Source organism: Idiotropiscis lumnitzeri, chromosome 2 (assembly GCF_059441095.1).
Source record: "Idiotropiscis lumnitzeri isolate Australia: NSW breed Sydney's pygmy pipehorse chromosome 2, RoL_Ilum_1.0, whole genome shotgun sequence".
Lineage (NCBI taxonomy): Eukaryota > Metazoa > Chordata > Actinopteri > Syngnathiformes > Syngnathidae > Idiotropiscis > Idiotropiscis lumnitzeri.
In genome coordinates this window covers 34,925,637-34,938,736 of record NC_142392.1, presented here as the reverse complement: position 1 = coordinate 34,938,736, position 13,100 = coordinate 34,925,637, and positions in this window count along the sequence as shown.

The window sequence follows — 13,100 nt, the reverse complement described above, 5'->3', positions numbered from 1 at the left end:
GTAGATGGTAGCCAGGTTTTTGATTTTGTGTGGCCTTGACCAGAACACGAGTAATCACAGGGTACGTATCTGAACAGCGTATCTCTTGCTACGTACCAGCGAAACCATCGGGCCCTCCACACAACGGTACGCCTCGATCCTTACTGTGTTCCATGCCACAAAGTGCCCAATACGATACGTGGAAGCGCGCTTCTCTTCATTATTTCTATTTCCAGCTCATAATTTTCCTGCTAAAATTTCCACCATGGCCAGGGTCTGTGCTCAAACTGAGCTTATTCACGACTATGTTGTCTATAGCTATAGTTTTACACTTATTTCTCATCTCTTTAACCACTAGACCTTTCTTTTCTTTATCTTCTGCACATTTCTCCCGCACTAGTCCCATTTACTTAGTTCCTATCATCAATTTTTAAATGTATTTATTTTTTTTTATACTTTTTATAATGTTCTTTCATAGTGCGGTTACTTTGACATCTTTTAATGTCTTAATCATTATAGAGGCCTCTTGTTTAAACAATAATTGAAACTAACACAGGGACATTTTCCATGATCAATCAGCCAGCAGACCCACACGCACAAGCTCTCTTTAACGACCCCAAAATCCCCGACCGCTTGGACACAGGCGCACAACACCCATTGTGAGTAAAAGCATCTCACCGAAAGTTCAGCCGGCCGGCTGTTGAACGCCTGCGCCCCAGCACCCTGAGACCCTCAATGGAGCAAGAATCCTGTTTGTGACGCCAAAAATGTGGTATATTTTGTTGTTGATGTGTGGGTCTGGCTCAGCTTCCCTCCGGACAGGTCGCCGAGCATGGCAGAATTGGTGATGGAAAAAAATTCTCTGACACAGCCATTTTGGTTATTTTTGTCACGTGCTGATGTCAAAAGAAGTCTCCCCAAAAAGCAAAAAGGGAAAGGTGTCCCCTCTCTCCGGCCTTCCCTTCTTATAGGGAATGGCCACACCGGACATGAATATTGAAGGTTTGTATTACGATTGCTGGCATTATTTTAAACACTCACGGGACAGAAGGTCAATTATTTAATTTAGCAGGTTCATATTTACAAAATATGTTCAACATTGATTAAACAAAAAGCATTTATCAAATTAAAGTAGAAGTACAGTGCATCGATAAGATTGACTGGGATTGTAGTCATGGTGTTTACTGATGCATTCATATGCTAAATTGATATGACTTAGTTTAAATGTAAGACCTCAAAATTGCACACAGAGTATTTTCATGACCCACACTCTCATTCAGAACAAACAGATTCAGTCTGCTCAGGTCAAACTGATGACAAACCAGATCGCACTACATGGACAAATACGACTGAACACATTCTCCACATAGGCCATAGAAGATATCAAGTTGGGCCGGGGAGGACGTCACAGGGACACTATCAAGAACACCAAAAATACATAATTTGATCTGTGAAAATTTACACCACACAATCTGTACACTGACGAGATTACAGGGGAATGTGAGCAGGAGAGACGGAGAGACTGCCGCCTGCCTGAGAAGGTCAGCCTTGGACATGGAACGTGGGAAGGAGCAAGGACGACCGATTCAACCTACATGACCCTTGACAAAGAAAACCACCTAGAAAATGTGAGGCTGGGCTGAGATCAGCGCGCCATTTTTCGATTGTACGCGTCTGAGTACAGTTTCTCGTCAGAGTAAGAAAAAGCCGCCCAGATACTATTTCCTGAACTCCAGAAATCGAAGAAACTAAAATATCGGAACTCTAATCAGTTGTTGTTGAGCCTTTTTGACCCTTTTCTTCTTGAGTCCAAAAAACAAACACGCATTGGAGTAAGTTTGGCTTTGAAGATTCATTTACTAAATGGTTCTCATTTTCTCGGTGGCTCAACTCCAACAGTGGATATAAACATACACTACATCTGTCAGCATAGTTTTGAAACATGATGACATGACAAACTTAATTTCTTTAACAACATATAAAAACTGGAATATGTAAAATGTTAATCAGTTCAAATTTTAAACTGGAAAAAAAACACGGAGTTTACCCCCCACAAATGGTTATTCTTTGGCATTTATTTTCTGCACTGATTTCATTTGGCATAAACAAATGTTCAGCAAACTGGCAAGTAAAAGGCAACATTTAAAAATAAAACGGCAATAACCTTGAACGATTTCCCCAAACAACTTAATGTTGTGATGCATATTTTTAACGATAGAAAGTCGTTCTTTACAAAGCAAATGAGAGTAAAACGTAGACAAACCTGCTTCGTGTAGCACAACACGAGGCTGCTTGTAACCTTCGCCCAGCAGTTTAAGATGTTGCTCGTTCTCTTCTTTTATTCCACAAAGTTCCTCTTTGTACTTGGGTGTCATTCTAGCACACATTTTCAAACGCCAATCTCAACAAATCCGCACTTGATCTCTGCTTGGCGATAACTCGTGAGCTTCTCTTTGTTCGACGAGACGAATGAAAGATGGCATCGTTTTTCAAAGTCGCACTGAAAGGATTTCCTGTTCGTCACGAAAGCGGAAGAACAGGACACACCCCGCTTTGATATGATTGGCTGCTGGCTTTGTGGAGCACTGTCACCAACTCACCGACAGATGTCACCATTTGCGATGCAAATCATTGTTATCTTCTTCTAAACATAGAGAAAAACCTAAGATGCACATGAACAAACATTTTAGTTCCCAAATACGAACTTGAGAGATGTATTGAATTTTACTTTTGTTGCTGGTTTTGTTTATACATCTGACACCATGTTGTTGGTTGGACAGTATTCCAAATGTATTTCTCTATTATTAACAGTTGACATGATGAAGTGAAACTTTATGTCAACATGTTTGCCTTTTTACAGGGTTTTTCGCCAGCGACGTGGTTGCGAATTTTAAATTAAAATACATCACTGTTTTATTCTCTAAATGTTAGAGTCTTAAAAAATGATTTCAATGTTTATAACTTAAATAACTTAAATATTTCATTATTCGTTTCAGTATTCATTAAACTACGGTGATTATTTATTTCAAGATTCATTGAACTGTTTTAGTAATAATTTAGTATTCAATGTTTACTCGTGACTGTATTTACTTTTTCAATATTTGTGTCACTATTTTGTTCAATCTTAATATTATGGAAAATTATTTTGCAAGTCAGGTTTTTGTTATTTATTGTGGCCACCTGCTTTTGAAGAAAGTGCCTTTCGCTTCTTGTACGAGGGGATTCTTTGCGAAGCCAAAACAACACGACCTTGACTGATAAGTAGGCTCAACGCAGAAAAAGTATCTTTTTGTTTTAAGATTACACAGTTCCTGTCAAATAAATCTTCATCTTCCTGTGTGCATCAGTATCTTCCCACGCACTTCTCCCACTGAGATTACTCTGCAGACTGACCCAAAAGACAATTTATTTTCCAGACTATCTCATTGATCTTCCCTTACCGCTGAAAATTCCACAACAATCTGGGGTCAGACGTGGGATAGCTGAATATCCGCCGGTGAAATTCAGGGACGCTGGCGGGTGACCTCCAGGGTTCAATTAAGACAGCAGCAGCAACGAACAGCGTGATGCGAATCATCTCGTCCGTGGTGACAAATAAACGCTGACTCCAGTCGCCATCAAGTTGCCAACTCCTGACATACCAAAACCTTTGAGAGAAACTGAGACTATTTGCATTTCTCTGTCTGGTTCTTTTTCGAGTTCAACTTCTAGTTCAGTTTTTCACCTTTTCACAGCGTAATGAAGGCCAGTTGAGCAAGTGGAACAAGTGATTTTATTGATGATTGTGGAAGATACCGATTTCATAAGCACCGTTTCTTCTCACACCTTTTCCATTAGGTACGATTTAAAAGACAACTGAAAAGCATAACGTTAACAAATGTTGTTCCAGGCAAAGGCAATTAATTTCATTTAAATGTTTGATGTAAACACAAAATAAAATCATCATCACTCAGACACAATGCACTGATCACATTGGCCTTGTGTCAATAAAAGAGCTTTGAAAATTCAATATATCAGATTTTCTAAATCACATTTACATCTTACCACAAAGAGTCAGTTCCTTCAGGTTTTTTTTTTGTCTTTTTAAGCTTCAAGGATCGCTGCTATTCTCGTAGGGCTGGGCAATAAAACGAAAATTTACCGTGATCGAAATTTAATAAAATCATTTTGCCCATGTCGGTTAATTCGGTGTTTAAAAAAAAAAGAAGTCCTTTTAGTCTGCAGCTATGTTCATGCCCCTGAAAGACGGCTTGAGCGGCTGTAGTCACGTGACTCCACCCAGCTGAACAAGAAAGAAAACTGACGACGCGGTCGTAGCTGTCGATTCAAATCTAGAAGCAGCTGACACGGCTGAAGACGACGTAATGTTCGTTGAAATTGTTCCTGTCGCGCTTGTCCCGAAAAGAAATTCGACATCTGTCGTTTGGAAATGTTTTGGGTTCCATAAAGACGATGTTTAAGCAAAAAAACATGAACTACAAAGTGCGTCGTAAGCACCTGAAACAGCGCGTCCAACCTTTTCTTTTTCACCACCCACAACACAACCATGTTGTTGACTTGGAGCTTGTGCTAAAAGTTCAAAGTGAGAAGCAAGGTTCGACAAGTGACAACAGCCCATAACGGAGGCGACACCATACGAGAGTCTCAGAGGTGGACGCGATAGCCGAGCACATAGCGAAAGATAGAGCTCCTCTAGTTACAGTGGAGCGCACAGGATTTAAACGCCTCATGAAAGTAGCCGACGAGAGGTACGAAAATATTTGTCGCAAACCGTACTTCCCGATATGGACAACATCGGGACGGGAGCGGACACATGTCAAGCATTTTGCATCCACATCAGACTTGTGGTCGAGTCGCAACATGGATCCCGGTTTGAGCCTGAATGTGCATTACATAGATGACAAGTGGCGACTGCGCACCAGCGTACTCGAGACGGCACATTTTCCTGATGAACCACACGCGTTTATTTGGCATTGGCATTACATTGACATTTTTTTCATTTTATTTAGCATTTTATTTACAGGCGACGAGCTCCTTTGCACATGGCATTATTTATATTGTTTTCAACATACCTTTACACAAATCTAGGCCTTTGCAAATGGCATTACAGCATCTCGGCACAATATATTTGCAGAAAAAGATTTTGTGAGAGGTACCCTTTTTCCCCTGTTCTTTGTGACATTGATCAAATCATGCAAAGCAAGCTATTTGGAATGTTTATACAAATGATTTTTGTACTTTTATTTTTCATTGAAAGTAATGTGAACTAGTTGGCCAATAAAAAAATCAGTTAATATGCATTTCCTGCATTTATTTTGATTTTGGTCCTCAGGGGCAATTTATCGTGCATTTATCGTTATCAAGATAAAATTGCCCAATTTATCGCGATATTGATTTTAGGTCATATCGCCCAGCCCTATATTCTCGCCATCACAATCGTGTCTCGCAGCATGCTGTTTAGTGGCGAATTTTTTAGCACAAACGCTGCAACTGAATGGCTTGCCACCACTATGTGTTGTTATGTGTTTAATTAAAGTAGACTTTTCAGAGAAGCATTTTCCACAAACTGAGCAGGAAAAAGGTTTTTCTCCACTGTGAGTTCTTGTGTGGCTTGTTAACGTTGACTTTGCAGAGAAGCATTTTCCACAAACTGAGCAGGAAAACGGTTTTTCTCCACTGTGAGTTCTTCTATGTTTTGTTAAAGTTGACTTATGAGAGAAGCTTCTGCCACAAACTGAGCAGTAAAAAGATTTTTCCCCACTGTGTGTTCTTGTGTGGCTTGTTAAATGAGGCTTTTGGGAGAAGCTTTTACCACAAACTAAGCAAGAAAGAGGTTCTGCAGTGTGTGTTTTTGTATGTTCTGTTAATCGTGACTTTAGAGAAAAGCTTTTACCACAAACTGAGCAAGAAAAAGGTTTTTCTCCACTATGTGTTGTTGTGTGTTTTCTTAAATTAGACTTTCCAGAGAAGCTTTTGCCACAAACTGAGCAGGAAAAAGGTTTTTCTCCACTATGTGTTGTTGTGTGTTTTCTTAAATTAGACTTTCCAGAGAAGCTTTTGCCACAAACTGAGCAGGAAAAAGGTTTTTCTCCAGTGTGTGTTCTTGTGTGTTCTGTTAAATTTCCCTTTTGGGAGTAGCATTTTCCACAAACTGAGCATGAAAAAGGTTTATCTCCACTGTGTGTTCTTGTGTGGATTGTTAACATTGACTTATGCAGGAAGCTTTTGCAACAAACCGAGCAAGAAAACTGTTTTTCTCCACTGTGTGTTCTTGCGTGCGGTTTTAAAGACAGCTTTGAAGTTAATGAGTCAGTGTGACATGCCCTTTCACCTTTGGCTTGCCCATCATCATCATCATCATCGTCATGAGCGTCTGATAATGTGTCCTCATTATGTACTTGTGATGGCCCCCAGTGGTCTTCATCACCTTCTGTTGTCACATGATGACTTGAACTGCTGCTTGGAGGCTCCGCCCCTCTCTTGTCCTCACTCTCATCCTTGATTACATCTTCAGTCTTTATAGGGACAACGTTCACTGGTGACTTGTAGATCTCCTCCTCCTCCTCCTCCTTTTTGATGTGAGTCAAGTCTGGCTCCTCTTTCACAAAACGGAGATAGTTTTCACTGACCTCTGTCGGACACAAAAAGACAAACATACTTTTGGTTTGGTCAAGTCAAACCTCGTGCGTCGACTTTGTCTTATATTGTTTCTACCGTGCTACCTTGACTTGTACCTGCCGCATTAATGTTGTGATGCATGCAATGCGTGTGACCCCGATTTGGACCAGACCATGGGGGCATTTCACAAAATTACGTCCTACGATGTAAACCTCCCTTTCCGAGCAGCACAGCAGTGATAAACGAGCATTTAAAAAGGAAGCACGTTGCGGCTGATGCCCGATTAAATTCCTGACAGAGTCACAGACGTTTCTGGAAGCGAGCTGAAGTTAGCACACACAGGCTATTGTGTGCGTCTGATGGAACACCTGTTGTGGGACCCTAACATTGATGGGGGCCATCGCAACATTATGTCATTAATAGAATAGAAATCCTTCAAGTGAAATATGTTTACAAATTTTTCATTTTGCATTTAGAGATAGTTTCATCGTGGGTACTTTTTGCTTCCATTCTAATCTGTATGCCTCAAAGAATTAAAGGGGCCCTGGCATCATAGTCGCTATTTATTGCATGATTTATGTTTGTTTTTTTGTTTTTTTTGTTTTTTCCCAAAATGACATTTAGCCTGCTAGTACGTTCCAACATTCCCCTTTTGATTTTTTTAAAAATAAAATTTCTGTTTCTAAATAAATTTTAAAACAAAATTACGTGTGAAGAATCAAAATCCCTACACATAAATTAAGCAACAACACTTTCATGTTGACATATTTGAATAACGTATATTTTAAAGTTATCCAATATGTATTAAAATTAGACTAAGATACACCATAATATTATTAGAGTTCACTGAATTATTTTGTAACTGCAATGATGCTTAACAGCCATGGGGTGTCAGTAATGAGTAACAAAGTAACACAACACCTCCCATTGTTCCGTCATCATTTTCATTTGCATACATTATCAAGAACTATGAGTTGCAGACGAGATGCAAACCACCTGGGCCACAGGAACTTTTATTATCAGGAACTAAATGTTCCTGGGCTTGTTGGTAGAAAAGGGGGTTGTGACGGTATCCCTTTTTAAGCTCATAGTAAGCCAAAGATGCAGCATGCGCTTGATCACCGATGAGATCCGTGCAACCTTGGATGGATGCATTCAATGTATTTTAAATGTTTGGATGAGGTGAAACTATGCACACGTGCACAAAACTGTGCAGGGCCACCCGAGGTTCATTGACTCTCACCCGACCAAGCCAGTACAAAGTTCATAAATAAATAAGACCAATACGTACTTGATTTAAAAAAAAAAAACTTCATATTTTGTGTTTTATCCACTAAAATTGATCAACCGCCATTGATGTTTTCGCCGCAGTGTGCACATTTTGTAAGTTAGGCAGAATTCCTTCCGTAAGGAATTGCTTAAACAAGATATAAAAACCAGAAAATTTAAAATGTAAAATAATCAGTTCAAATTTTATACTGGGAAAACATGGAGTTCACCCCCCACTATTGGTTATTCTTTGGCATTTATTTTCTGCACTGATTTTATTTGGCATAAACAAATGTTGAGCAAACCGACAAGCAATATTTAAAACTAAAACGGCAATAACATTGAACGCAATTCCCCAAACAACTTAATGTTGTGATGCATGCAATGTCGTTCTTTACAAAGCAAATGAGAGTAAAACGTGTACAAACCTGCTTTGAGTGGCACAACACGAGGCTGGTTGCAAACTTCGTCCAGCAGTTGAAGATGTTGCTCGTTCTCTTCTTTTATTCCACAAAGTTCCTCTTTGTACTTGGGTGTCGTTCTTTCACACATTTTCAAATGATAAGTCCAAAAAATCTGCACTTGATCTCTGCTTGGCGATGAGTCGTTAGCGGCTAGCTAGCTAACAAGCTAAGCTAACTACACCGAAAAGCATCAACGCGCGAAGATGAGGTTATCGGACACAAAGACTTAATGAATTATGTCGTAGTCCTTTAGAGTAGCACTGGAAATCCTGTGAGAAAATTACAGCCAGTTCCACACTAAATCAGAAGAATTTAGCGGTGTTTGTTTTTATTTCGGTGTGGACGGGTCGGTGCTTGTGGTCGAGGTCCTTCGGAAGCTGCGCGCTTTCTAATGACGTCATGCTTTAAGCACGTATTTTTCAAATATATTTCTTTGCCTCTGCGTTTGTTTTTTAACCCTGGCTGTTCTATTTTAATATATATTTTATATAATATTTTAATTCGGTTGATAAAAAAAAAAAACTAAATTAACACCCCATTGGCGAGTCAGCTTCTACGTCACTTCCGCCTATGCCCCGAGCAGCCGCTGCTGGAACAGCAGTGGGACGTTCAAGTTTCTCCTACCGAACTTGCAACAATGCTGTGGTTCACTCGGGCTGCAAGATTGTATGAATATAATGTCTGCATATACTAGTAGTGCTTCTCAATTATTTCACGCCCGCCCCTACCAAGAAGTAAATGATTCGCGCCTCCCCACCACCAATTTGTTTTCTGTCTTTGTAGATTGATGTTAGATTGTCAATAAAATATCCCTTAACTAAGCTAAATTGCTAATAAATATAATTTTGAGAATTATTATTGTGAGGATCTCGAAACTCAGTACTCTGTTGTGCAAATATTGATGAGATGATAAATATTTACTCATACGATTTTTGTAAAAAAAAAAAAAAGTCAAGTCAAGTCAAGTCAATTTTATTTGTGTAAACCTTTATTAACATTAACAACCAAACACAGTTATTAATTCATACATAATATAGAAAAGACAAAAAGAAGAGCCAGGGGGATTTTAAACAAAAATTCTTTGTAAATAACATAAAGCAACAGCTTTAGTATGTTTACGATACGTTTTTTTAAAAAAAAGAAAATTATGGTGACTATCCGTTTTTTCAATGGTTACTGTAAAGTTTTGTCTTCTATCTTAAGAAGTCACGCAGGTACAGTGATGCTGCAAGCTTGTGTCTCTTTATTTACTGACTTGCATTCTCGTCTATGTGCAGACACACTTGTTCGTCTGGTAACCAAACACACGTCAGGCAATACTGCCAACTAGTGACTAATGATATAACTGCTATCATTACATCTCCCTTTCAAACGTTAAACAATTTTGTTTTATTATCAATTATTTTCACTTCTGATCAATATCTACCCATTTTTTTATGACAACAAGCAGCTCTACAACCATTTTAGCAACAATAACACAACATTAAACATTTTCAATCAGCCTGTCCGGTTGTCGTCTAACTCTTGTTGATCTTCGAAGAGGTTCAGTAATCCCAGAAATTGCTGGTGGTTGAGGTCTGTGCTCCTTCGATGTATCCGCCTGCTTTGCAGCCTCAGCCTTATCAGAAGATTTCTTGCAGTCCTCGGTAGTGATGGGTAAATGAGGCATCCTGTATCGTTTCGACACAGTGACACACTGTATTGACACTGTGTTGACACTGTGTTGCTGAATACTGACACCTGGTGGACTTGCAGGAAAAAATTGACCGGGTCATCAGACTCTGATCTGTCAAACTAATTTTATCCAATTCCATTGATTAGGCATTTGCATTCACATTATTTTTACATAGACATACTTTCATAAAAAAAATCGTTGATATTCGAGACGCAGTTGATAAATTAAGTGAACATCTGTCTAAATGCCGAAGTAAAAGTGTTGTGAATGACAATGGACTCATTGTAATTAAAGATTTTTATTAAAAAAAATAGTTTCTCCAGCGTTTTGTTATTCAGTCTATTTATATCTTTTTTTTTTAGGCAATTTCCCCCGCCTTTGAGAAGATCCTCCCACAAGGCACTGAAGAGGCCGGTGTGCACAACGCCTGTGTGGCTAATAGAAATAGATGAGGGAACGTTGCCTCCATGGACTTCCAGTATAAGAGCGGGTCTTCCGTACGTGCAACGTGTCCTGCTGACATATAGCGCTGCACCTCTGAGTGCGCACAAGGCAGAAAACTTGAGTTTACCAGTGATGTCTTCCATTTTGCGGATATTTAACGCAGAGTAACGCGCCAATAACTCTATGCTTGTTTTGAGCGTGCATCCTGTTGACAGATGCGCTTCCTTATAAACACAGTTTGGTGTGCGACCGCTGTGTCGACACGGTTCCGGTAGTGGTCACGTGACTTTCTTAAAGCAGTACGCTCACCGACACGGGTTTTCCCTGGAAGCTCGGCGCACGCATCGTCGCCTCAGTGTCGCTGGACCCATCACTAGTCCTCGGGAACCTTCAGAAGACTCCTCCAGTTCCCCCTCACTCTTTGTCCATCCTTTGTTTCCACTATGTAAGATCTCGGACACGAGACAGTTTTACGCACCGAGAAAACATGTTTCTAAACGAGTTACGACCTAATAGCATTTATATAACTCCTTGAATAACACGATTCGGTTTTAGAGGGACCGCAGAACCCTTAATTTACACTACCGTGCTATCCGCAGGGGAAACACAGTTTCCCGAGAAACCCAGTTTCTCAATGAGTTAAGGCCTAATTCCATTGATATAACTCTTTAGACTAGCACGATCCAGTTTATCACACCGTGCTGGTCAACGGCGCGCGCCGAGTCCATCAGCGTGAAGTTGGCGCTCCATTTCTTGCAAAAATAGGGTGAAATAGTTAATAGTGCATCTGTGCTCGTTTGTGCTGCTTTGGTTCCAGAGATATGACACTTTTTTATTTCGAGTGGTGACGTCACCCAGCCCCCCACTTTCATCCAAATGAGTCGGGAATGGTGCCATTCGTTTGTGCTGCGTTTGTGCTCGTTTGTGCTGTTAAAAGTTTTGTTTGTGCTGCTTCGGTTCGATAGATATTCTACGTTGTAATTCACGCGGTGACGTCACAAACACTAACGCTCCGGCGTCAGTCTAATTTGTTTTGGATGCTGTCGAACAAGGAGCTAGGTATCGTGCTACCGCGTTCAGTTAATCACTTCAATCACTCGTATTTGTTGTTAATGAATCGATGTTTTGTATGTTTCTGCGCATTTTACATTCTTCATGATCCTGGAAAGCAACTGTTGCCGGACGAACTTCAGGTAAACATGTCACACTCACTGTTGTAGCTTTTTTTTGCTAGCATGCAATAATCTTAAAATCTTCCTGTTTTCACTGCTGTCCATTACTTTAAATTCGATCTTATTTCTTTTAATATGTTGTTCTGCTGCTCACGTGTTTATTTCATCAGTAGTCATTAAAGCTATGTGATTATTTCTTAAATTATAGCAGACGTGAGGCCGAAACATATCCGTTGATCTATTTTGAAATAAAAACAACATAAACACACCCCTCGATGTAGCATTCCCTCATTTGAGAACAACTGAATTAATATAAAAACAGTACATGTGTAATTGATGAGAGCCTGCAGAGAAAGCTTTATATGTAAAAACAAACAGCAACAAACAAAACACCAAACTATTTACATTGCAACAATTAAGCAATCACTGCTTTGTGAAGAACAAAGCATGTGGGAAGATCTTTGTCCTTTCTGATGCTGCTTTCACTCCACTTTCCAGGTCATTGTACATCTCCCAGGCAAAAGCAGCCCTCCTGCAGTATGCCACATAATGTCCAAGAGAATCCTGGGTCAAGCCTCTTTGAAATCCTATGACTGCTCTCAAAGTAAACATATTCTCTTGCAGCACCAGACTGGAGGGAATTTCAAGCAGGGCAACTTCTGTCCAACTCGTACCGAGGTCGGTGTCAATCCACAAACATTCTCCCAGACTGTAGCTGTGGGAAACATTTGCCGAACACAGAGCCTTTCCTGTACTGTTGTCTTGCTTTTTAAATGTAGATGGACACTGAGATGCATTTTGGATTGGTCGGAGGCAAGTAGAGTCAGGAAGGCTCAGTCCTTCTTCAGCAGCAGTCTGAAGATGAGTCATGCCACAAGTCTGCAGGACAGCAATGTTGGTACACACAAGCGGAACTTCCCTTATTACTTGAGTGCTTAGGCTGCAGTACGGTGAGGAACATTGTTTTTTCAAGTATACACTTGGAAGATTCCTCATAGCTCTCTCAATCACTGTCGAGATGTGGCATTGTGCATCTATTTGGAGAGCACCAGAGGTTAGGTGGACAGGCTTGAATATTTCTTTCAGGAGTTCTGCCCTCTTGGAATACACGTGTTGTGTCACACCTCGTGTTGCGATGGTTTTTACCAAGTGGAGGAATGGATTGTCACAGGTCTTGCTGCTTACAGCCTTTTCAAATGAAAAGCTGTCACAATAAGAGCAAGAAAGACACTCAAACACGGCATCAAATGCACAAATGTTGAGCACAGCGACTTTCAATTTGGAAAGTTTAACAGGCTGTTGTTGGTTTCCATTTTTCAACAATTGCACCTTGACTTATTTACGTTCCACGGATGAATCCACATGCAGCCACTCAGGACAAGGAGAGAGATATGAACTCATCTTCCTTTTTTGGGTGGAACTTCTAAGCCTCTCCAGTTCTCAACTTCGGTAATTTGAAGATTGTTTGCAGCAGCATCA